This window comes from Microcaecilia unicolor, chromosome 7 (genome assembly GCF_901765095.1).
Source record: "Microcaecilia unicolor chromosome 7, aMicUni1.1, whole genome shotgun sequence".
Taxonomy (NCBI): domain Eukaryota; kingdom Metazoa; phylum Chordata; class Amphibia; order Gymnophiona; family Siphonopidae; genus Microcaecilia; species Microcaecilia unicolor.
The window spans coordinates 144,432,734-144,456,778 of NC_044037.1; the positions used below are offsets into that span (position 1 = coordinate 144,432,734).

At 45.1% G+C, this 24,045-nt stretch overlaps 1 protein-coding gene across 2 annotated transcripts in view; it reads left to right on the forward strand.

Annotated features, from left to right (window-relative positions):
* Positions 1-24,045, forward strand: part of COPS8 (COP9 signalosome subunit 8) — a 327,439-nt gene that overhangs the window by 175,353 nt on the left and 128,041 nt on the right. The gene's annotated exons all lie outside the window — the stretch shown is intronic.

Sequence of the window (24,045 nt, forward strand, 5' to 3'; positions counted from 1 at the left end):
AGGTGGGTGTCCTTTTGATTTTTATTTTGATTTTATTCATATATCATTTTTTTTTGCTTAATATATTATATGATTTACTTTTCATTAAGTCATTAGTGAGGATAGATGTTTCAAGTTATCCTTTATTGATTATAAACCGGTTATGCATTTTTTATGTATTTTTTATATATTTATCTATACATGTTGTGAACATATCATTCATTTATAATTGCCATACATGCAGTATAGGATTATTTATTTCGTCTTTTTTCTTTTTTCTGTATGTTGGTTATTATTGAAGATAGATATATTTAGCTAACTTTTAATAACTCTAAGCACAGTGTCACATTTTGTATGCATTTATCTGTACATATTAGCCTATTTTAATAACTATTGTTATCTCTGTTTCTAAGTCTGTGGAATTTTGATGTTTTTATTTGAGATTTATTTATGTAATTCTGTATATTATTTATTTTGTAGCCCCTGAAGCAGCCCATATTCACATTCTATCCTATGTATTACAAACATTATATGCTGTTATTAGTAATTTTGTGTGTGTATGTGTGTGTGTGTATATATATATATATATATATATATATATATATATAACATATAAATGGCAAGTGACCGACTCACCTGCAAATGCGCAGTAGAGACTTCCCTCTCTGTCCCGCCCCCACGTCAAGACGTGATGACGGAACAGAGAGGGAAACTCTGCGCTGAGGAGGAGTGCAGTCACTGCCACACGGACGTCGACACTGCCGCTAATGCTACCGCTCCCCCCCTGCAGGTCGCCGCTGCCCCCCCCCCCCCCCCCCCCCAAGGTCGCAGCCAACCCCCTCCACCAGGCCAGGCCCTCTCTTCTACATTTAACTTACAGCGCCGAAACCGCAGGCAGATCAGCTCCCGTCGGCCTTCCTTCCCAGCCTGTGTCCCCCGCCCTCGCTGACGTTACGTCACACGAGGGCGGGACACAGGCAGAGAAGGAAGGCCGACGGAGCTGATCTGCCTGCGGTTTCGGTGCTGTAAGTTAAATGTAGAACAGAGGGCCCGGGTGGAGGGGGCCGGTGGCGACCTCGGGGGGGGGGAGCGGTAGCGGCGACCTTGGGGGGGAGGGGCGATAGCAGCGACCTCGGGGGGGGGAGGGGAAGGCAGGAGAAATGCTCAGAAGGAGGAGGGGGTCCTTGGAGCTGCGAGGGAGGGGAGGGACGGAGGGGGGCCGTGGAGCTGGCTTGGACGGGGGGCCTTGGAGCTGGGAGGGGAGGCCATGGAGCTGGGAGGGGAGGGAAGGGGGCCTTGGAGCTAGGAGGGAGGGAGAGACAGGGGCCTTGAAGCTGGCAGGGAAGGAGGGAGGATGCTGGACATGGGAGGTCAGAAGTAGGGGGGCCTTGGAGCTGGGAGGGATGTACAGAGGGGGGCCTTGCAGCTGGCTGGGAGGGACGGAGGGGGGGCCCTTGGAGCTGGGAGGGAGGGCCCGGGTGGAGGGGACCGGTGGCGACCTCGGGGGGGGGGGGGGGGAGCGGTAGCGGCGACCTCGGGGGGGGGAGGGGAAGGCAGGAGAAATGCTCAGAAGGAGGAGGGGGGCCTTGGAGCTGCGAGGGAGGGGAGGGACGGAGGGGGGCCTTGGAGCTGGCTTGGACGGGGGGCCTTGGAGCTGGGAGGGGAGGGAATGGGGCCTTGGAGCTAGGAGGGAGGGAGAGACTGGGGGCCTTGAAGCTGGCAGGGAAGGAGGGAGGATGCTGGACATGGGAGGTCAGAAGTAGGGGGGGCCTTGGAGCTGGGAGGGATGTACAGAGGGGGGCCTTGCAGCTGGCTGGGAGGGACGGAGGGGGGGCCCTTGGAGCTGGGAGGGAATCGGGCCTTGGAGCTGGGAGGGAGGAAAGGAGGAAGGGCGGGGAGCCGAGGGGAGGGAGGGAGGGAGTTATACATCAAAATAGAGCATACCAATACTTGCCCGTTTTAATGGGCTTAACGGCTAGTATATATATAAGATCTACTTGTTCTGTGTAATCAAATCACCTTGTTATATTGTGAGCTACATTGAACTTGAATCCTATTTGAGATAATGTGGGATATAAATGTCATAAATTACTGTAAATTCCCTCTATGCTGGCCTCCCACTTCAGTAAAATGTACGCAGCTTGTTCAATCAACAGCGGTTAAATTTCTTCATAATACACATTGTTTTGACCATGTAACCCCACTCCTCCATACTAAACACTGGCTCCCAGTCTCATCACGCATCACTTTCAAGGTCCTTGTGTTTAGTATACAAATCAAGACTCCCATCTGCTACTGCCTACCTTAACAATCTTCTTATTCCCTACACACCCCTCTGCTTCTTAGGCTTTGCTGATCAGAACCTCCTCACTCTTCCTCCTCCCACTCGCATATGACTATTCTCCACCCGTAAGTCTGCTTTCTGTTACCTTGGTCGTAAATTGTGGAATAAGTTACGCTGTCCATCAGAAATAGGCCCTTACTTCCCAAATTCAAACAAGTCGTTTTTTTTTTCTATTTCCTTTCCTGCCTTCTTAGAATTTTCCTACATCCTTCACTTTTGTCTTTTTTAAAACTCTGTATATTTTATTTTAACCTTTCTGCTTTTAACATTTTTGATTTTTTATTTTTGTAAAATGCTTTTTGCCTATTTTCCAGACCCTAGTGGTGTATCGAGCCTGTGTAAATAAATAAAATAAGATGTGGCCAAGGCTACAGAACTGAGAGCAGTAACAGCGACAGCGTTGTTTACTAGAACAGTGACCTCTGGGTCAGAACAACTCTGCTGCTGGTGGACGAAGAGAATAACAACTACACTACATCACCACAAAAGTGTGTTCACAGACTGGTGGTTACAGATGTTGAGTCTCCTTTCCATCCAAGAAAAGCACCTTGTTTACTTAGATAAAGGGAATAATTACTTTTCAGACTCCACACTGTCTGATACCAAAACGTAGTGGTTGTCACGTTTTTCTATAATCTTGTCACATTCTCACTTATAACCCAGAAAAAGTGTAACTGTGTATGCCTCACAGTTTGGAGGATTTCACTACATAAGAACATAAGCACTGCCATACTGGGAAAAGACCAATGGTCCATCAAGCCCAGCATCCTGACTCCTACAGCGGCCAATCCAGGCTTCAAGAACCCGGCAACCCCCCCCCCCCCCCCCCCAAAAAAAAAAAAAAAATAATAATAATAATGTTCAATGAACTTCCCCTCAAGAATCTGTCCAAACCCCCTTTAAACTCTGTAAGGCCAGCTGCTGTCACTACATTCTCCGGCAACGAGTTCCAGAGTCCAACTACACACTGAGTAAAGAAAAACTTTCTCCTGTTTTAAATCTACCATATTCTAGCTTCATCTTGTGCCCCCTGGTTCTATTGTTTGAAAGTGTAAACAAACGCTTCACATCTGTCCGCTCTACTCCGCTCATTATCTTGTAGACTTCTATCATATCACCCCTCAGCCGCCTTTTCTCCAAGCTGAAGAGCCCTAACCTTCTCTTCCTTTCCTCATAGGGAAGTCGTTCCATCCCTTTTATCATTTTCGTTGCCCTTCTCTGCACCTTCTCCAATTCCTTTATATCTTTTTTGAGATGCGGCGACCAGAATTGGACCCAGTATTCAAGATGCGGTCGCACCATGGAGCGATACAACGGCATTATAACACCCCTTGTGTTTGTTTTCCATCCCTTTCATAATAATACCCAACTGGTAGATAAGAGATGAGATCTCTTGTCAGATAAGAACTAACCGTACCCTGGTGTTAAATTCTTAGTGTTCAGGAGGTTTAAGTTTACTTGTCTTTCTCTGTTCATGCTGTTTTAGCTTGAGGGAAGTTTTGGAACTCTTCCTGGGCTGTGTTATGTTTGATAGTACTTTATTTGTTGATTTGTATCCCACATTTTCCCACCTATTTGCAGGCTCAATGTGGCTTACATTATTCCGTAATGGGATCTCCATTCCCGGCATGAGAAATACAAATTGGTATTGCATTACAGATCATAGGTGATAGAGTAGATTAAGCAGTCAAATATAGAGAATTCATTTTTGGGACGAGAAATAAAGAGGTAGTGTGTTAAAGTTCATTCGTGTCAAAGTAACTGATGCAGTCAGGTATAGAGAGTTCGGTATTGTCAGGTGTGGTATAAGTTTCGTTGTCTGGTGTTTAGGATGGAGCATTGTAGTATGCCTTATTGAACAGGTTGGTTTTTAGCGATTTTTGGAAGTTAGGTCATGCATTCTTTACGGCGTTTGGTAGTGCATTCCATAGTTGCTTGCTTATGTAGGAGAAGCTTGAAGCATTAGTTGCTTTATATTTTAGTCCTTTACAGCTGGGGTAATGAAGGTTCAGGAATGTGCGTGCTGACCTTTTTTTGTTCCTGGTTGGTAAGTCGATGAGGCTTGCATTGTAGGCCGGGGCTTCGATATGAATGATTTTATGAACCAAAGTACAGATTTTGAACGTAATACGTTCTTTAAGTGGGAGCCAGTGTAGTTTTTCTCTTAGGGGTTTGGTGCTTTTGTATTTCGTTTTTCCCAAAATGAGTCTGGCTGCTGTGTTTTGGGCCGTTTGGAGTTTCTTAATGATTTGTTCTTTGCATACAGCAAAGATTGAATTGCAGTAATCTAGGTGACTTAGTACTATTGATTGTACCAGGCTGCGGGATATTTCCCTTGGGAAAAAGGGTTTTATTCTTTTGAGTTTCCACATTGAATGGAACATTTTTTTTGTTGTATTTTTCACATGGCTTTCTAGTGTGAGATTTCGGTCAATTGTGACTCAGAGAATTAGGAAGGGATGTAGGTACGGATGGGGATCTTGGGGTGATAGTATCTGAGGATCTGAAGGCGATGAAACAGTTGACAAGGCGGTGGCCGTAGCTAGAAGGTTATTAGGCTGTATAGAGAGAGGTGTGACCAGCAGAAGAAAAGAGGTGTTGATGCCCCTGTACAAGTAGTTGGTGAGGCGCCCCATCTGGAGTATTGTGTTCAGTTTTGGAGGCCGTATCTTGCTAAGGATGTAAAAAGAATTGAAGCGGTGCAAAGAAAAGCAACGAGGATGGTATGGGATTTGCGTTACAAGACATATGAGGAGAGACTTGCGGATCTGAACATGTATATCCTGGAGGAAAGAAGAAACAGGGGTGATATGATACAGACGTTCAAATATTTGAAAGGTATTAATCCGCAAACAAACCTTTTCCGGAGATGGGAAGGCGGTAGAACGAGAGGGCATGAAATGAGATTGAAGGGGGGCAGACTCAAGAAGAATGTCAGGAAGTATTTTTTCACGGAGAGGATGGTGGATGCTTGGAATGCCCTCCCGCGGGAGGTGGTGGAGATGAAAACGGTAACGGAATTCAAACATGCGTGGGATAAACATAAAGGAATCCTGTGCAGAAGGAAGGGATCCTCAGGAGCTTAGCCTAGAATGGGTGGCAGAGCTGGTGGTTGGGAGGCGGGGCTAGTGCTGGGCAGACTTATACGGTCTGTGCCAGAGCCAGTGGTGGGAGGCAGGGATAGTGCTGGGCAGACTTATACGGTCTGTGCCAGAGCTGGTGGTGGGAGGCGGGACTGGTAGTTGGGAGGCGGGGATAGTGCTGGGCAGCCTTATAGGGTCTGTGCCAGCTGGTGGTTGGGAGGCGGGGCTGGTAGTTGGGAGGCGGGGATAGGGCTGGCCAGACTTATACGGTCTGTGCACTGAAGAGGACAGTACAAATAAAAAAGTAGCACATATGAATTTATCTTCTTCGGCAGACTGGATGGACCGTGCATGTCTTTTTCTGCCGTCATCTACTATGTTTACTATGTTTATAGTAGTGGGTTTGTTCGTGTTATATTGTGATGATAGGATGAGACATTGTGTTTTTTCTGCATTGTTTTAATTGAAATGCATCCGCCCATGAATTCATGATTTGGAAGCTATGTTTGATTTCATGTGTGATTTCTGTTCTCAGAGGACAAGCAGGCTGCTTGTTCTGACTGATGGGTGACGTCCACGGCAGCCCCTCCAATCGGAACACTTTACTAGCAAAGGCCTTTGCTAGTCCTCGCGCGCCGATGCGCACCGCGCATGCGCGGCCGTCTTCCCGCCCGAACCGGCTCGTGTTCGTCAGTCTTCTTTTGTCCGCGCTCGGGACGGTCGTGTTTGCGCCGTTCGCTCCCCTTAAGTTGACCCTCGCGCGTCTTTGAGCTTTTTGCTTAAAAAAAAAACCAAAAAACAAGGGGATCTTGGAGAAAGACTCTTTCGGTCTTTTTTTCCCTTCCCGTGTTTCCAGTTTTTGCCCCGCTAAGTTTCCTTTCGTTTTCGGTGTAGGCCCTTTTGAGGCCTCGATTCGAGTTTTTTCTCTCCCTCTTTTTGGTGCCTTTACCGCCATTAGGAGTTTTGATTTCGCTGGTGTGATTTTTCCGCCCATGTCATCGAAGTCTTCCAGCGGCTCGAGCCAACCACAAGGTCCCTCAGTTCTGTTCCAGGCTTCAGGCCAACGGCAGACTGGCATCGGATGCCTTCCTCCTGGACTGGGGGGAAGGTCTGCTGTATGCTTATCCTCCCATACCTCTGGTGGGGAAGACTTTGTTGAAACTCAAGCAAGACCGAGGCACCATGATTCTGATTGCTCCCTTTTGGCCGCGTCAGATCTGGTTCTCTTCTTCTGGAGTTGTCCTCCGAAGAACCGTGGAGATTGGAGTGTTTTCCGATCCTCATCACGCAGGACGAAGGGGCGCTTCTGCATCCCAACCTCCAGTCTCTGGCTCTCACGGCCTGGATGTTGAGGGCGTAGACTTTGCCTCTTTGGGTCTGTCAGAGGGTGTCTCCCGCATCTTGCTTGCTTCCAGGAAAGATTCCACTAAGAGGAGTTACTTCTTTCTATGGAGGAGGTTTGCCGTCTGGTGTGACAGCAAGGCCTTAGATCCTCGCTCTTGTCCTACACAGACCCTGCTTGAATACCTTCTGCACTTGTCTGAGTCTGGTCTCAAGACCAACTCTGTAAGGGTTCACCTTAGCGCAATCAGTGCATACCATTACCGTGTGGAAGGTAAGCCGATCTCAGGACAGCCTTTAGTTGTTCGCTTCATGAGAGGTTTGCTTTTGTCAAAGCCCCCCGTCAAACCTCCTACAGTGTCATGGGATCTCAATGTCGTTCTCACCCAGCTGATGAAACCTCCTTTTGAGCCACTGAACTCCTGCCATCTGAAGTACTTGACCTGGAATGTCATTTTCTTGGTGGCAGTTACTTCAGCTCGTAGAGTCAGTGAGCTTCAGGCCCTGGTAGCCCAGGCCCCTTACACCAAATTTCATCATAACAGAGTAGTCCTCCGCACTCACCCTAAGTTCTTGCCGAAGGTAGTGTCGGAGTTCCATCTGAACCAGTCAATTGTCTTGCCAACATTATTTCCCCGTCCTCATGCCTGCCCTGCTGAACGTCAGCTGCACACATTGGACTGCAAAAGAGCATTGGCCTTCTATCTGGAGCGGACACAGCCCAACAGACAGTCCGCCCAATTGTTTGTTTCTTTTGATCCCAACAGGAGGGGAGTGGCTGTGAGGAAACGCACCATATCCAATTGGCTAGCAGATTGCATTTCCTTCACTTACGCCCAGGCTGGGCTGGCTCTTGAGGGTCATGTCACGGCTCACAATGTCAGAGCCATGGCTGCGTCAGTGGCCCACTTGAAGTCAGCCACTATTGAAGAGATTTGCAAAGCTGCGACGTGGTCATCTGTCCACACATTCACATCTCATTACTGCCTGCAGCAGGATACCCGACGCGACAGTCGGTTCGGGCAGTCAGTGCTTCAGAATCTGTTCGGGGTTTAGAATCCAACTCCACCCCCCTAGGCCCATGTTTGTTCTGTTCCAGGCTACACTCTCAGTTAGTTGGAAAAATTGGTAGGTCAATCTCAGTTATGTCCTCGCCGTTGCGAGGCCCAATTGACCATGTTTGTTGTTTTGAGTGAGCCTGGGGGCTAGGGATACCCCATCAGTGAGAACAAGCAGCCTGCTTGTCCTCGGAGAAAGCGAATGCTACATACCTGTAGAAGGTATTCTCCGAGGACAGCAGGCTGATTGTTCTCACAAACCTGCCCGCCTCCCCTTTGGAGTTGTCTTCCCTTGTCTTTGTCTTGCTACATATGGGACTGACGAACACGAGCCGGTTCGGGCGGGAAGACGGCCGCGCATGCGCGGTGCGCATCGGCGCGCGAGGACTAGCAAAGGCCTTTGCTAGTAAAGTGTTCCGATTGGAGGGGCTGCCGTGGACGTCACCCATCAGTGAGAACAATCAGCCTTCTGTCCTCGAAGAATACGTTCTACAGGTATGTAGCATTCGCTTTATATCATGTTTGAATGGGATATAAATCGTGACATTATCTGTGTAGATGTATGGGTTAAGGCCTTGGTTGGATAGTGATTTGGCTAGAGGTGTCATCATGAGGTTGAAAAGGGTCGATGAAAGTGGTGATCCTTGGGGTACTCTGCATTCTGGTTTCCATGGTGTTGATGTGTTCAAATTTGATATCTCTTAGTATGTTCTTACGGTCAGGAAGCCTTTGATCCAGCTGAGTACGCTTCCTCCAATCCCGAAGTATTCAAGAATGTTTAATAGTATTTTATGTCTTAACATGTTGAACGCGCTGGACATGTCAAATTTTAGGAGAAGTATGCTGTTGCCAGTTGCAATTGCTTGTTTGAATTTGGTTAGGAGAGTGATTAGTACTGTTTCGGTACTGTGGTTGGATCGAAATCCTGATTGTGATTGGTGTAATATTGAGAATTTGTTTAAATAGTCGGTAAGCTGTTTGGTTACCATACTTTCCATTAGTTTGACTGCCAGAGGGATGGATGCTACTGGGCGGTAGTTGGTTATATCATTTGCTTTTTTTCTTTGAATCTTTAGGTATTGGGGTGAGTAGTATGTTTCCTTTATCCTTAGGGAAGAGTCCGTGTTGTAGCATGTAGTTTAGGTGTGACGTAAGGTCTGTTATGAAGTGTTGAGGGGCGGATTTTATTAGGTTGTTGGGGCATACGTCCAGTTTGCAGTGGGATTTGGCAAACCTGTTGATCGCTTGGGTGACAGTTTCCTCAGTGAGTAGAGCGAAGTTTGTCCAGATTCGGTCTGCTGGATATTCATTGGGTATTGGGTCCAGACATTCAATGAATTTTACGTGGTCAGTGGCGTTAAGTGGTAACGTGGTTCATAGTTTTATAATTTTCTCGTTGAAGTATCTACTTTGAGAAGATATTTGGTAAATAATTCTGCTTTGACAGTTTTTCCAGAAAAGGAGTCCTTGGAGACAGAGTTTTTTGTTTAGTTAACAGCATCCACAAAAGACTGCCCTAGAAGCAGAAATCACCCTGAGACAGCACTGTTTCTTATGTTTGCAACATGGGTGCCTTTTTTTTTTTTTTTTTTACTGCATAAGAAAAATAAATTGCGAGTGTTAGAGCTCCTCCCCTCCATCAGAACAATTAATCATAGTAACTTAGATTAATACTAATAGGTTTTAATGTGAACTAGAAACTACTGAATAATAGCAGTGCAAAATAAAAAAAATTCTGTAAGCAGAGTGAAAACACATTAATTTCTTCTGTTATTAATGAAACAATGTTTCTGGTTTCTTAATTTTCTGCTATATTCAGTTTCCCAGCATACTGTCAATTCTTATTTTAGCCGGAGCAGTAGAATATTTGTATAGATCAGTTAGACAGAGCTGCTGTTACCTTATTGTGTTACAATGTACTGAGCCTATTAAAAAGGGGCATGTGATTGAGTCTGCCCTACGCCTAATTAATAGGACAGTGTAACTCCCTGGCAGTCTTATTGTGTCAGCTATGTTCCCTTCCCCTAGGAAGCTGGGCACAGCCCCAGTGGTGGCAGATTTTGCTCAGTTAGTTGGCCAGGTCCTGGATAGGATGATCACATTGGGCAACAGCAGTGAGTCACGCATACATGTTAAAGGTATAATGCAGAACTCTATCACTGTAGAGGATGTGTTGGCCATGAGCTCCTCAACTCAATGGATGCCGGTGTGATGGGGGGAGGGGAGAGATGCCCCACTTTGATGCCCACAGGTGCATATGGAGCTGCACATAGTGCCAGAGGAATTGCAAGCATGCGCATTGAAGGCAACCAGTGTGCGTATAAGTGAGCTGCAGAGCGAGCTGGATACCATAAGTGCTGACCTTGGGGAGGGGTACAAAAGTGTGAGGCTCTCCAGACATGCCTGGTTGCTGCCAAGGAAATTCAGGAAGTGTTGCAGGAAGAAATACAGGGTCTGAAGAGTGAGAATATCACGCTGGTAAAGGCCTAGGCAATCTTGGAGAACAGCAAAGCTCCCTCCAGAAGTTACTCAGTGGCCTGAAGGAGGAACATATAAAACATGAGCGAGAAAAGAGAGGGTATAGTAAAATTTGGGGTTAGTTTTGAGTCAGGCTCATAGTTTTGCTTTCCAGCAGATAGACACTTAAATAAGAGGGCTGCCAGTTTGCACTTGCAGAGTCCGACTCTGGAGAAAAAGAACGCTTCGCTAGTGGGAAATTGTGGAGGGACTGAAAAGGTCCTGGAGCAGATACGGATGCTCAATGAGACTGTTGAAAGTAAAGTGAATGATCTTGAATTTCATGATGAGGCTCTGAAGTTTTGTCTTTGTAAGTTAGAAACTAGAATGTCCACATTAGGGCAACATCAGATAGGCCATTGGGGAAAAGAGAAGGAAACTCCGCTACTTAAAAAGATATGGGACCAGTACTTCCAGATCCAGAGAGATATGGAGCACCTCTTCCAAGAGAAATGTACCCTAGAAGGTACCTGGACCTTCTAAGTCAAGCGGTGTCTGCGCTGAGCAAAGAACTCAAATGTGTGAAGGAGGAATGAGATTTGGCCATGGCCTTGCAAGTGAATTCGGATGGATGACACAGTGATAGGACGCCTTTATTATCTTCAGACACAGGCTAATGACTTGGGTGACCAGTACTAGAATGTGTAAGCCCTGGCCAACGGAGGGTGGCTGGAGTTGGAGGATCTAGCAAAATGGGCGAAACAAACAGGGCAAGAACTAAAGATCTTGGAAGAAAGAATGGTTGTGCTCGCAAACCTAGACATCCAGGTCCTGCAAGAGGAAGGTCGAAGGGCAACAATCCCCGAGAGGGTACCCCATAGTTCTGGAAGCCTTTCTCAGACGAGAGTCGGAGCGTGACTCATGCAGGTGAGGATTATGGAGTGGCTTCCAAAGAGGAATCCATTGGTCATTCGGGATGGGATCTGAACCCCTAGCGGGTAGTATTCCTTTTGAAGGACCCAAGGATGTCTGCAGGCGCAGAAGGTCATGGGCCCATACACGGTTTCTGGAGTATGAGAGAGTTGGCCCTTCTGCGCAGTCCCTGTCATCATCCCAGGAGGCCAAGCCAGTGAACTGTAGCAAGAGGATAACAAAACTTAGGAAGACGGTTACCCATTTTAGTTAATGAGTGATCTCCATAAAGGATCAATTTGAGTCAGGTCCATGATGCAGTAGAGGCTGTAGGGTTGAGAAGTGATGTACATTTTCAGACTCTTGCCGACAGGGTTTGGCCATCATGTCGACTTATGAAAAGACACATCTAGCTGCATTTGAGCAGACGCTAGTCAAGTATTATGGGCCATATGAGGACCCATTTGAGGCCCAACAGGCAGCCTACAAAATGAAGTGTAAAGAAGGCCAGTCACCCAGAAGTTATGCATTTGAGTTAAGACAGCCCTACTATTATGTTGAGCCCAATCCCCAGGAAATGGAAGATGTGGAGTTCAAGGCCTTATTTTTAAGAACTTACACACCTGATCTGAAGACCTGTCTGGCAGATAAGGAACATAAACCCATCTCCATCTTGGTGAGTTGAGCTGAGAAGTTGTATTAGACTAAGTCCAGTGGCACGACAAATCAAGAGAGAGGAAGAGAGAACCAGTGGAAGACCAAGGATTTCAAGTTGGAATATGGGTAAGCCTGATGTAACATATCTGAAGTGTTTGGAAGGTCTCGAGTCCCTCATTTTGCACTTTGTGGAGCAGAAGGACACAAAACAGAATCAACTTTCTAAGGGGAAGTGGAAGAAGTTTCCCAAGAAAACTGAACCAGAAGCCTCTGGTTCCTCTGCATTGGAAGTAAAGGCTGGTTATTCTATGGAAAAACTGAGCAAGTGACAAGCTGAAGCCTGTGAATCACTGACTCCTGATATTCCCTTATAGGTTATAGATTTCTTTTTTGCCACGTATATTCACCTGACACTGGGAGTAAGGGTTTATCCCCTAAGAACTCCACCGAGACTAAAGACTCCCTTGTCTAGTCACCAGTACTTCCTGGGTGCCCTTCATCTGAAGAGACAAGGGTATACCCTTTCTGTTTTGCTGCGGGGAACCTTCTGGTGTGGGGGGTTGATTGATATGGCATCAGAAGTCACACTAATGACCCATAACCTTCTTGAGAAATTAGAGGCCTCTTTGAGGGGTCCTCATATCCTACATTTGTCTCCCTGTAATGCCCTACTGGTGGCCCATGGTAATCAATCCGTAGAAACCGTGGGTCAAGTATGGGTCAGTCTTCATTTGGGTAAGATGCGAGTCAAACACCCAACCATTATGACCAAATATTCAGGAAACAAAGTATTGTTAAGCAGTGAACTTTTTTTTAAATCATCTCTCTATATAAAAGGCACCACCAACGTTCTAAATGAAGCCTCCAGCCGGAAGTGTGAAGGGGGAGAGATATCCGTTTTCCCCATGAGTGTCTGCCCCGCCCTCGCTCTCTCAAACAGTCAAGGAAAACACAACAAAGCACGAAATCAAATCGCTCTCTCTGTAACAGTGAAGGACTCTGAGGGGGAGGGGAGAGAGGGCAGAAGCCCTCACTATCTCTGTAACACAAACACAGCACAGCAGGAAACTTAACACTGAAGGACTCGACTCCGAGGGGGGAGGGGACAGAGAACAGAGGGGACAGACAGCACAGGGGTAGGGAGAGAGGGCAGAGGGCAGGGACACACACACTCCCACATGCACACAGAAGAAAACCTTGCTAGCCCCCGTTTCATTTGCATCAGAAACGGGGCTTTTTTACTAGTTTTATTTATAATTTTTCATTTTAAAAGGGTCACTTGCAAACAGTAATACAGAGATGACTGCACATTAATACAATATAAGAAGAAAACAATCCCATCTAGATATATGGATTATATACAATCTTTCTCTTTGTTAGACCACAAAGTGAAGAAAAATAGGGAGAGTGAGATAAGACAAGGAGATCAATTAAACAGTAAACAGAAAAAAGAAAACATGGTATTGACCTGATTATCCCCAGATATTACTCATCTAATACATTATTCCACATTGATCATCTGGTTGGCTTCCTCAAGACCAAATACAGTGTATAGTCAATTCATTTCATTGAGAACATACTTATTGTCCAGGTTTTAGTTAGAAATAATACTTATGATTACATTCTCTCTCTTTTAAAAAATCAGAAATTATTTAACGATACATACTCAAGTCTCTAATTCAAATCCCACTGATTAAAGCAATCCCAGTTTTCACAGGCTTCACTCCTTTCGAAGTAATAATTAAGGAAATATTTCTGAGGAAAACTTTAGGAGTCATACTTGGAACTCTGGGAAAAACAATAATCTCGACATTAATCATCCACAAAAACATCCACCTTATTTATTCAAAATTTCTGGTCCATTATCATTTTCAAGATCATAACCACTTCTTGCTTGTACAGAACTTCATTTGTCATTTCAATTTTTTCACTCTCAGAGGGTTCAGTCAAATTGTCCATGCAACTCTCCAATAAGATCATATCTGAAACAAAGTTATTTACTATTAAGCACCTTCCAGGTGGTATTCAATGTAACCTCAACGGAAGCCAAAAACTCCAAGATGTTTTCTCTTGAGGTGTTTAGGAGTGGTTCCGCCGATTTGGGTTCTGCTGTAAACGTCCTCCGTTTCAGCATATGCCTCTAACTCACTCCTCCACTCCTTTGGACATGGTGGTTGAATAATTCGGGAGCGATGGAGTTGTTTTTCCAGGTCCAAGAGCGTCAACACTCCTTCGCCGGCGCTAATCAAAGGACTCGCCAACCCTTTCATCTGTGGGCAGTTTGATGCGCAGCGGTCCCGCACTTGCTGCTCAGGGGACAAAACGCTGGCCATCAGCGGCTGACCGCCGATTGTTCCCTTCCTCTCAGTTAAGGAAAATGCAATTGCAGAGATGAAATTTACATAAAGACAGAACCTCAGAGGGCAGCTGGGCCGTTGGGCATACGAACTCCAGGTCACCATCTCACCACTCTCCCAGTTTGGGACACTCTTTGTCTGGTTTCTCCTCCGAGGCCTGTCTGATATGGGTAACCCTTCAGCATAGCCCTCTGAGTCATTGAAACACAGAAGCCCCTCCACCCTTACAAGGTGGTGTCCCTTCGGAGGGGAGCAGTGAATTTTTAAAAAGGTTCCAACCTGTTCTGGATTATTTTCAGGAGATAATGTGGACGCAGGTTAATCATCCTGTATGGATGAGTAAAACAAGTCAAAGGAGTTAATAGATCTTGGATTGAGTGGACGAAGGAATTAATCCATATTAACGTCCAAAGGTCGGTGGACCCCTGCCTTCTAGGTCAATCTGGTCAGGAAAATATGATGGTGGTTCCAAGAAGGTCTATATCCAATGTGAAGTTGAGTCCTGATAGTATAATGTTAAAGCTGAGAGGGACTGGGGGCCTGGCAAAGTGGCTGCCAGGAACGTCCTGAGTCTCAAACATTCTGCACAGTCTCCACCCTTGGTACTCACCCACGAATGTTGAGTGAATTATCAAGAGAGGAAGATGAGGTACAGGTGGACTTATGCTGTTGAACATCCAGCTGGTAAAGGCCAGGTTGCTTGTACCCAGTGATGTCACTCATTAACACCACTCTTTCTCGACAACGCAGAGCAAGGGCTTGTCGAATGGGTGAAGTGCCAACCCAAGACCCTTCTTGTCCCTGACCTATAGGTCAAGCATGTCCTGGTGTCCCCATGAGAATGGGGAATAAATTGTTTGTGCACAACTGTTATGTTGTGCGAAAACGCCCAACAGCTGCTCCTCCTGGGATCGGACTGTCTGGTACAGTTGGAAGCAGTAGTTAATCTCTTATACAAAGTATTGTGGACTAGACTGGAAAGAAGCCCAGTGTGCCTGTCGGGGACTTGGGAAGCCCTTGCATCCAGTCAGATAGTACCACGTGCGTGAGGTTGAGAGCGCCAAAGATGTCACAATACCTGGAGCTGTGCAGGATGTTCCTCCAAAGCTCTGTATTCTTCCAGGTCATAAAGCCCTTGATAAAATGGCCTCCTTCAACTCAATCTCAATTCCTAAAACTCGAGTATTTAACTACTTGTGCTGTGCCATGCATGGAAACAAGTGAGACTCCTATTCATCTACTGGTTATAAACCATCTGCCAGAGTCTATCACTGTCCATAGAAAGGAGGCCTTGGGGAATTCTTCCCTGGAGTTGAGGTCAGTTTACCAGTCATTGACCCGGCACCCAAAACCTTTGACTGCTTCCAGAGGGGGTGGGGGGAGGGAGGGGGGAGACACCTAAGTGTGTTTATACCGGTCCAAGGGGTCTTGTGAATGTGTTGTTTGTTTGGCCATATAAGAATGGGGCAACTTGAGGAAGGTAGAGGGCATCTGCTCCTCTCATATGGCTCAGAAGGTGGTGGGGCATCTTCTGATCCTCCCCACTCTACTCCTCAGACAACCACTTTGCATGACAGAGTAGAAGAATCCATAGAAATAGGCATCAATCAACCCTTTCCTGGGTTCAAGAGTATGATAAAGGAACAGGTCACCCAGGCAAATGCCTGTACAATAGAAGAACAGCAGCAGCTTAAGAACCTGATAAATATCAGGATCTCTTTGCTGTTGACTCTTATGATTATGGGCTAATCAACCTCCATGCCACTTGTGTTCCAACCAGACCCAACAGTAACCCTGTCTTTGTTCGCCAGTATAAGATCCCATTGGCATCTTATGAGTCTGAATACCTTGGAAGCTTGAGGCATTATCCGACAATGTAATAGCACCTATAATTTGCCCATATGGCTTATGCTGAAGAACAGCACATAGAGAATTGCTCTGGACTATCATCAACTAAATAAGTGAATACCACTGGCCCAGAGGCCAATGGCCCCACTAGATCAATTTGGCCACCATAAGAGGTTCCAAGCAGAGAAATGCTCAGTGTACCTGAATGTAACTCACCTTGATCTACTACTGAAAAAGGTGTGAGCAAAATCGAAATAAATAAATAAATATTTCAACAGCCTAGATCTAGCTTAAGGTTTCTGGACCATACCTGTGCATCCTCATGATCAACACAAGCAAGCTTTTACTTTTGGCAACAAACAATATACCTGGAATAGGACTCCTTTTGGATATCTTAATTCCTCAGCAGATTTTAACATATTCATACATAGCCGCTTCCAGATGCCGAGGCTAGGGGCACTCTAGTGTATTTAGATGACATCTTGATAAAGAGTACCACTCTCAGAACATCATATAGAGATCGAACACATCTTTCAACAGTTAAAAGATGCAGGTACTAAATTATCTCTGGCAAAGGGACAGTGGTGTCGCAGTTCACTCAGTTACTTAGGGTATGAGGTGTTGGTTGAGGGACTTCGTCCTCAGAAGAGGCGGATTAAGGTGTTGCAACAGTTAAGAACATCTATGAATATCACTAAATTATGGTCCTTCCTACGGATCTGCAGCTATTCACGTCAGTTCGTGGATCAGTATGCAGAGATTACACAACCATTAGCAGTCTCTTAAAGGAGGGCAAGTCACTTAGACCTCCACAGCCCCATGTACAATATATAACTTAGATTGTGAACCCATTAGGGACAGTACAAAATATCTATAATAGAAATTGTAAACCACCTAGTCGCCTCAGGGTCACTTGCGGTGTATCAAGTGCTGAAAATAAATAAATAAGGATGTACCCTGGGAATGGGGACCGGAGCAGAAATCTGCTGTACAAGAGCTGAAAGACATCTTGAGTCATGCCCTGTGCCTAGCTTGTCCTCACAGAGCCAAGGAGTTCTACTTACAAATTGAGTTTACCTGGGACTGCTTGAGTGCAGTTTTCTATCAAAAATAGGATGCTAACTGTCGTGTGGTGGCTAATGCCAGCAAAACCCTTCCAAAGCTGAAAATAAATATGATTGTGAAAAAGCGATGTTGACAGCTGTATGGGCTTTACAACACTTTCGTTATGTCCAAGGGGAAGAACTGGTTGTGGAGACTGGTTATTAAGTCTTAAATTTCCTGGGAAGTAAGCGTCTCAAGACTGGCTGGGTTACCAACAGTTGAATTATATCTTGGATGTTAACACTATAGGGATAGTAACATAGTAACATAGTAGATGACGGCAGATAAAGACCTGCATGGTCCATCCAGTCTGCCCATGACAAACTCATATGTGTATACCTTACCTTGAATTTGTACCTGTCCTTTTCAGGGCACAGACCATATAAGTCTGCCTAGCAGTATTTCCCGCCTCCCAACCACCAGTCCCGCCTCCCATCACCGGCTCTGGTACAGACCGTATAAGTCTGCCCTCCCCTATCCTCGCCTCTTCCCCCCAACTGCTCCGCCACCCAATTTCAGCTAAGCTTCTGAGGATCCATTCCTTCTGCACAGGATTCCTCTATGCATATCCCACGCATGTTTGAACTCCGTTACCGTTTTCATCTCCACCACCTCCCGCGGGAGGGCATTCCAAGCGTCCACCACCCTCTCCGTGAAAAAATACTTTCTGACATCTTTCCTGAGTCTGCCCCCCTTCAATCTCATTTCATGTCCTCTCGTTCTACCGCCTTCCCATCTCCGGAAAAGGTGCGTTTGCGGATTAATACCTTTCAAATATTTGAACGTCTGTATCATATCACCCCTGTTCCTCCTTTCCTCCAGGGTGTACATGTTCAGGTCAGTAAGCCTTTCTTTATACGTCTTGGAACGTAAATCCCATACCATCCTCGTAGCTTTTCTTTGCACCGCTTCCATTTTTTTAACATCCTTAGCAAGATACGGCCTCCAAAACTGAACACAATACTCCAGGTGGGGCCTCACCAACATCTTATACAGGGGCATTAAAACCTCCTTTCTTCTGCTGGTCACTCCTCTCTCTATACAGCCTAGCAATCTTCTAGCTACTGCCACCGCCTTGTCGCACTGTTTTGTCGCCTTCATGTCCTCAGATACTATCACCCCAAGATCCCTCTCCCCGTCCGTGCCTATCAGACTCTCCCCGCCTAACACATACGTCTCCCTTGGATTTCTACTCCCCAAGTGCATCACTTTGCATTTCTTCGCATTGAATTTTAATTGCCAAACGTTAGACCATTCTTCTAGCTTCTTCAGATCTTTTTTCATGTTTTCCACACCCTCCGGGGTGTCCACTCTGTTGGAAATCTTGGTGTCATCCGCAAAAAGGCAAACCTTACCTTGTAACCCCTCGGCAATGTCACTCACAAATATATTGAACAGAATCGGCCCCAGCACCGATCCCTGAGGCACTCCACTACTCACCTTTCCCTCCTCCGAGCGAACTCCATTCACCACCACCCTCTGGCGTCTGTCCGTCAACCAGTTCCTAATCCAGTTCACCACTTCGGGTCCTATCTTCAGGCCGTCTAGTTTATTTAAGAGCCTCCTGTGGGGAACCGTGTCAAAAGCCTTGCTGAAATCTAAGTAGATGACGTCCATAGCACGTCCTTGATTTAATTCTCCCGTCACCCAGTCAAAGAATTCAATGAGATTCGTTTGGCACGATTTCCCTTTGGTGAAACCATGTTGTCTCAGATCTTGCAACTTATTGGCTTCCAGGAAATTCACTATCCTTTCCTTCAGCATGGCTTCCATTACTTTTCCAATAACCGAAGTGAGGCTTACCGGCCTGTAGTTTCCAGCTTCTTCCCTATCCCCACTTTTGTGAAGAGGGACCACCTCCGCCGTTCTCCAATCCCTCGGAACCTCTCCCGTCTCCAAGGATTTATTAAACAAGTCTTTAAGAGGACCCGCCAGAACCTCTCTGAGCTCCCTCAGTATTCTGGGGTGGATACACACTCTCTTCCGTGAACGGCGCTCTATCCACCTCATTCTCAGGTGTACTTTTGCCAGTCCCTCTCGGTCCTTCCCCAGGGTTTTCGTCAGTGAAAACAGAACAAAAGTATCTATTTAGCAAATTGGCTTTTTCTTCATCATTTTCTACATAGCGTTTTGTTGTTTCTTTTAGTCTCACAATTCCCTTTATAGTCTTTCTCCTTTCACTAATATACCTGAAGAAGTTTTTGTCTCCCCTCCTTACATTTCTAGCCATTTGTTCTTCCGCTTGCGCCTTCGCCAGACGTACCTCTCTCTTGGCTTCTTTCAGTTTCATCCGGTATTCCTCCCCGTGTTTCTCCTCTTGAGATTTTCTATATTTCTGGAACGCTAACTCTTTAATCTTTATTTTCTCAGCCACTTGCTTTGAGAACCATATCGGTTTCCTATACTATAGGGATGATCCATAAAGAAGATAAGTTATGCTCAAAGGCACAAGAGTACGATAGCACAGGGCTTAGCTGAACTGCATTGTAGGAGAGCATGGCTTAGAAGATGCTGACTTCCACCTCTTCCTGTGTATTTTTATTTATTTAATTTATTTTTCTTACATTTGTACCCCGCGCTTTCCCACTCATAGCAGGTTCAATGCGGCTTACATATTATATACAGGTACTTGTTTGTACCTGGGGCAATGGAGGGTTAAGTGACTTGCCCAGAGTCACAAGGAGCTGCCTGTGCCTGCAGTGGGAATCAAACCCAGTTCCCCAGGACCAAAGTCCACCACTCTAACCACTAGACCACTCCTCCGTTGGAAGAATTTCTTATTTCCTTTATGGTGAGAAGCACAGTGAACAAGCCTCTTGGTTGTATGTGGACGGATGTGCCTTTTGGAGAGAGGGTGATAAGTGAATGGTGGCCGGAGTGGGTGTGGTTTAGGATACTATGGACCTACAAGAACAGCTTAAATTTTAACTGGGACCTAGAACCAACCAGTATGTTGAAATCGCCATCGCAGTTGCAGCTGTGCATTCCACTCTCAAGAAAGGAGTCAGATCAGTCATCATCTGCACTTACTCTGATTATATCTGCCATGCATTTGTGACCCACCTGCCCACCTGGAAGACCAAAGGCATGCTCAGTTCTGGATAATGACATGATTGGCCTGCCCCTTTACCTTTCTTCAATAGACAAAGTAGACCACCCAGACAGAGTAGGAAACGATTTAACTGACCAGCTAGCTAAGGAAGGTGCTCTTTCAGGTAATCCATGGATATTCACCCCCACTTCAGTTGTCACCAGACAAGCCAAATTTCTCGCTGACCATCTTGTCAGCTTCATCAATGTATGACATTTATTGTGAGTAAACCCACACTGTTTGCTAGATAGTGTTTCAAGCTGCTCAGCTCTTTTTTTAGAGCTGAACCCCTTGAAAAAAGGGGTGGGGGGTGGGAATATAGGAGCAAAAAGCACTAATATGCAGCACTACTTGCCACTATATATCAGAGTTAAATAGAATTAATACAGGGCACCTTCCAACATTACCAATCTGATATTAAAATACAGACTTTGGCTAACTTCCATCTTTCACTGCCAAGGCTTGTTGTTTAATAGGTCTTAGCTTACATATAGAAGAAGCTGGCTAAATGTGACCAAGGATACAGTACTGAGAGCAATAATAGCAGCAATGTTTACTGGAACAGTAACTTCAGGATGAGAACAACTCTGTTGCCGATGAATGAGGAGATTAACAACCACATATCACCACCCTAAAGAAGTGTTCACAAACTGGTGGTTGCAGATGTTGAGGCTCTTTTCCATCCGAGAAGAGCACCTCATTTACTTGAATAATTACCTCATAATTAAAAAGCCCTTCAACATGGTGCCAGTGGGACAGTGTTGTGACCCCTCAAGCCCCAACATCTTTATAAGAACCAATCAGGATCTGTGCATGAAAAATAGGGTTGGCACATCACCAGCCCAGCTGCAGCTATGATAAGAGGCTGTAAACCTGAGCAAAGGACTGGTTTTGCTTCCTTTGGATCTTAAGTGCAGGCTTGTCTCTGCCTGTTTGACTGACCTTCCAGAGGAACACCTTTTGGACGTCTGATTTCATCTATATTCAGGTTGTATAGTTGGCATGTAATTGTTGTATAGTGCTCGGGGTTAGTGTAACCTATTTTAGGGTTTCTTGTTCATTCGCTTTAGGCTGAATAAAGATAGGTCCATCTATGTCGTTATCCTTGCATCTCCTTCACTGTTCTTGTTGCTATTGTAAATAAAGAAGCGATATAATTTTACAATACCTTTGGGTGTGGAGTTAGTGTGTTATTGTCTAGATCTTATGAATTCTGGCCTGTAGATAAAGGGAACAGCTACTTTTCAGACTCTACACTGTCTGGTATTAAAACATAGCGGTGTTATGCTTTTCTGTAATCTTTACTGAGTATCACATTCCCACGTACACCTCAGAAAGAGTGTAACTGTGTATGCCTCACAGCTATCCTCATAGCTGTCCACAGCATCTTTCAGTCTCACAATTCCATTTTTAGTCTTCCTCCTTTCTCTAATATACCTCAAAAATATTCTTGTTTCCCCTCCTTATATTTCAATTTGTTTATTAATTTTTTCATTTAAACAAGAATACACTTGCTTTGAAATACAGCCATAACACATTATTTAAGAAACCATAACAACATTCAAAATTAAATCTTCAAGAGAAAATAATAATATGTTTCGCTAAACATAAAACTTTTTCTTTTAATCATGATTCTTTAAGCTTTCTTAGACCCCATTATTAAAGGGGGCGATCAGAGTTAGGGAAGAATTATTACAAATCTTTAATCAAAGAAATTAAGGCGGCATATATTCTCCCATAATATTTCTAACTATTACAGTTGTTTAGAATCAAGAAATGATTTTAGACTATCTGGTGAATAAAAGATGTATTTAACCTGGCCCAACCTAACAAGGCATTTACATGGATAGGCAAGAAAAAACATCCCTCCTATCTCAAGCGTTCTTTTTTTAAATGCCAAGAAGGCTTTCCTTCTCTGTTGGGTCGATTTTGTAACATCAGGAAAAATCTGCACCTTTATTCCTCCAAAACAGGTTTGTAAGTTCCTAAAGTACATTTTCATAATATTATTCAAGTCCTGTTCAAAAATTAAGGAAACAATCAAAGTTGACCTTTGCGTAGTCTCATCTACAGTTTGTTCCAAAATAGCTGATATATCATCAAGATCTAAAGTGTGTGGTACTTCTTGTTTTTTTCCCAATTCTCCCTTAGAAGCTGAAATATAATATAATTTGTTAACCGGGGGTATTGCATCCAGGGGTATTTTCAAAACTTCATTGAGGTATTTTTTGAACAAGTCATGTGGGTTAATCCCAGGGAGTTGGGGAAAATTCAATAGTCGCAGATTAAGTCTCCTATTAAAATTTTCAATTTGTTCCACTTTTCTTCGCATCTCAAGATTATCTTTTATCACTCCACTTTTAAATTCTTGAATAGAGTCTACTTTCTGCTGAAGAGCAGTTACTTTTTGTGCTATTTCCCCTTTAATCAGGTCTATCTTTGAATTCAAATCTTGAAATTTTTTATCAAAGGTGCTGACTTCTCCTGAGGTCTGTTGTAACGTCACATCCATTCTATTCAACATTGTCCATATCATATCTAGATTTACCTCCTTCGTTCGTCCTGAGGCTCCTGCCTTTATTCCCAGCGTCTGCTCTAGCGTCTCCCGACCCTCACTGGGAGCTCTGCCCACAACACTTCCGGTAGGGCTACGCTCCTCATCGGGTTTCGCTACTGACGCTGGACACGGAGGTTTCATAGTTGTCGGTGGAGAGAGAGATATTTCCTCTCCCAGCAGGGTCCCTGCTTCCCCAGAGATCCCCGCTATGGGATCCATACCTCCGAATGATTGGGAGACTGGCGCGAAGAAGCGTTCGAGGCCTGTTTGGATCGTCGAGGGAGTCGAGGTAGGTGGGGGAACTGTCCGCGTCACCCCCTTTCTTTTAGAATGCGGCATTTTTCACAGAAAGATTTGTATTCCAAACCAGGATTCAGAGCTTCTCTTCACACAACTTGTTACGCCGCCATCTTGGATCGCCCTTGTTTCCCCTCCTTACATTGCTGTCCATCTATTCCTCCACCTATGCTTTCTGCACCACATGTAGGGCCCAAGAGACAGGCAGAGCTCCGGAGTCTCAATGCGTGGATGAGGCGATGGTGCAGGGAGGAGGGTTTTAGATTTGTAAGGAACTGGGCAACATTCTGGGGAAGGGGGAGCCTATTCCGGAAGGATGGGTTCCACCTTAACCAGGGTGGGACCAGGCTGCTGGCGTCAGCATTTAAAAAGGAGATAGAGCAGCTTTTAAACAAGAACCTGGGGGAAGGCCGACAGTTATTCAAAAATGCATGGTTCGGAACAAGGTATCTTTCAAAGATATCACCAAAACAGGGATGATAGGGTATCCTGATAGCAAGGTTGCAACAGAGACCATAGTAGATAAGGTGTCTTTAAATAAAAATCTGACAAAAGATTGCAAATTAACACTGTCAGCTACTGAGCAAGATGTAAATAGGAACAGCAAACATAGTTTGAAATGTCTATAGGGAAATGCCAGAAGCCTAAGAAATAAGATAGGAGAGTTAGAATATATTGCACTAAATGAAAAATTAGATATAATAGGTATCTCCAAGACCTGGTGGAAGGAGGATAACCAGTGGGACACTGTCCTATCAGGGCATAAATTATATCATAGTGATAGGGTGGATCGAATTGGTGGAGGGGTAGCATTGCATGTTAAAGAAGGCCTTGAATCAAATAGACTGAAAATCTGCAGGAAACAAAACATATATCTTGGAATCCCTATGGATTGAAATTCCATATGGAGTGGAGGAGTGGCCTAGTGGTTAGGGTGCTGGACTTTGGTCCTGGGGATCT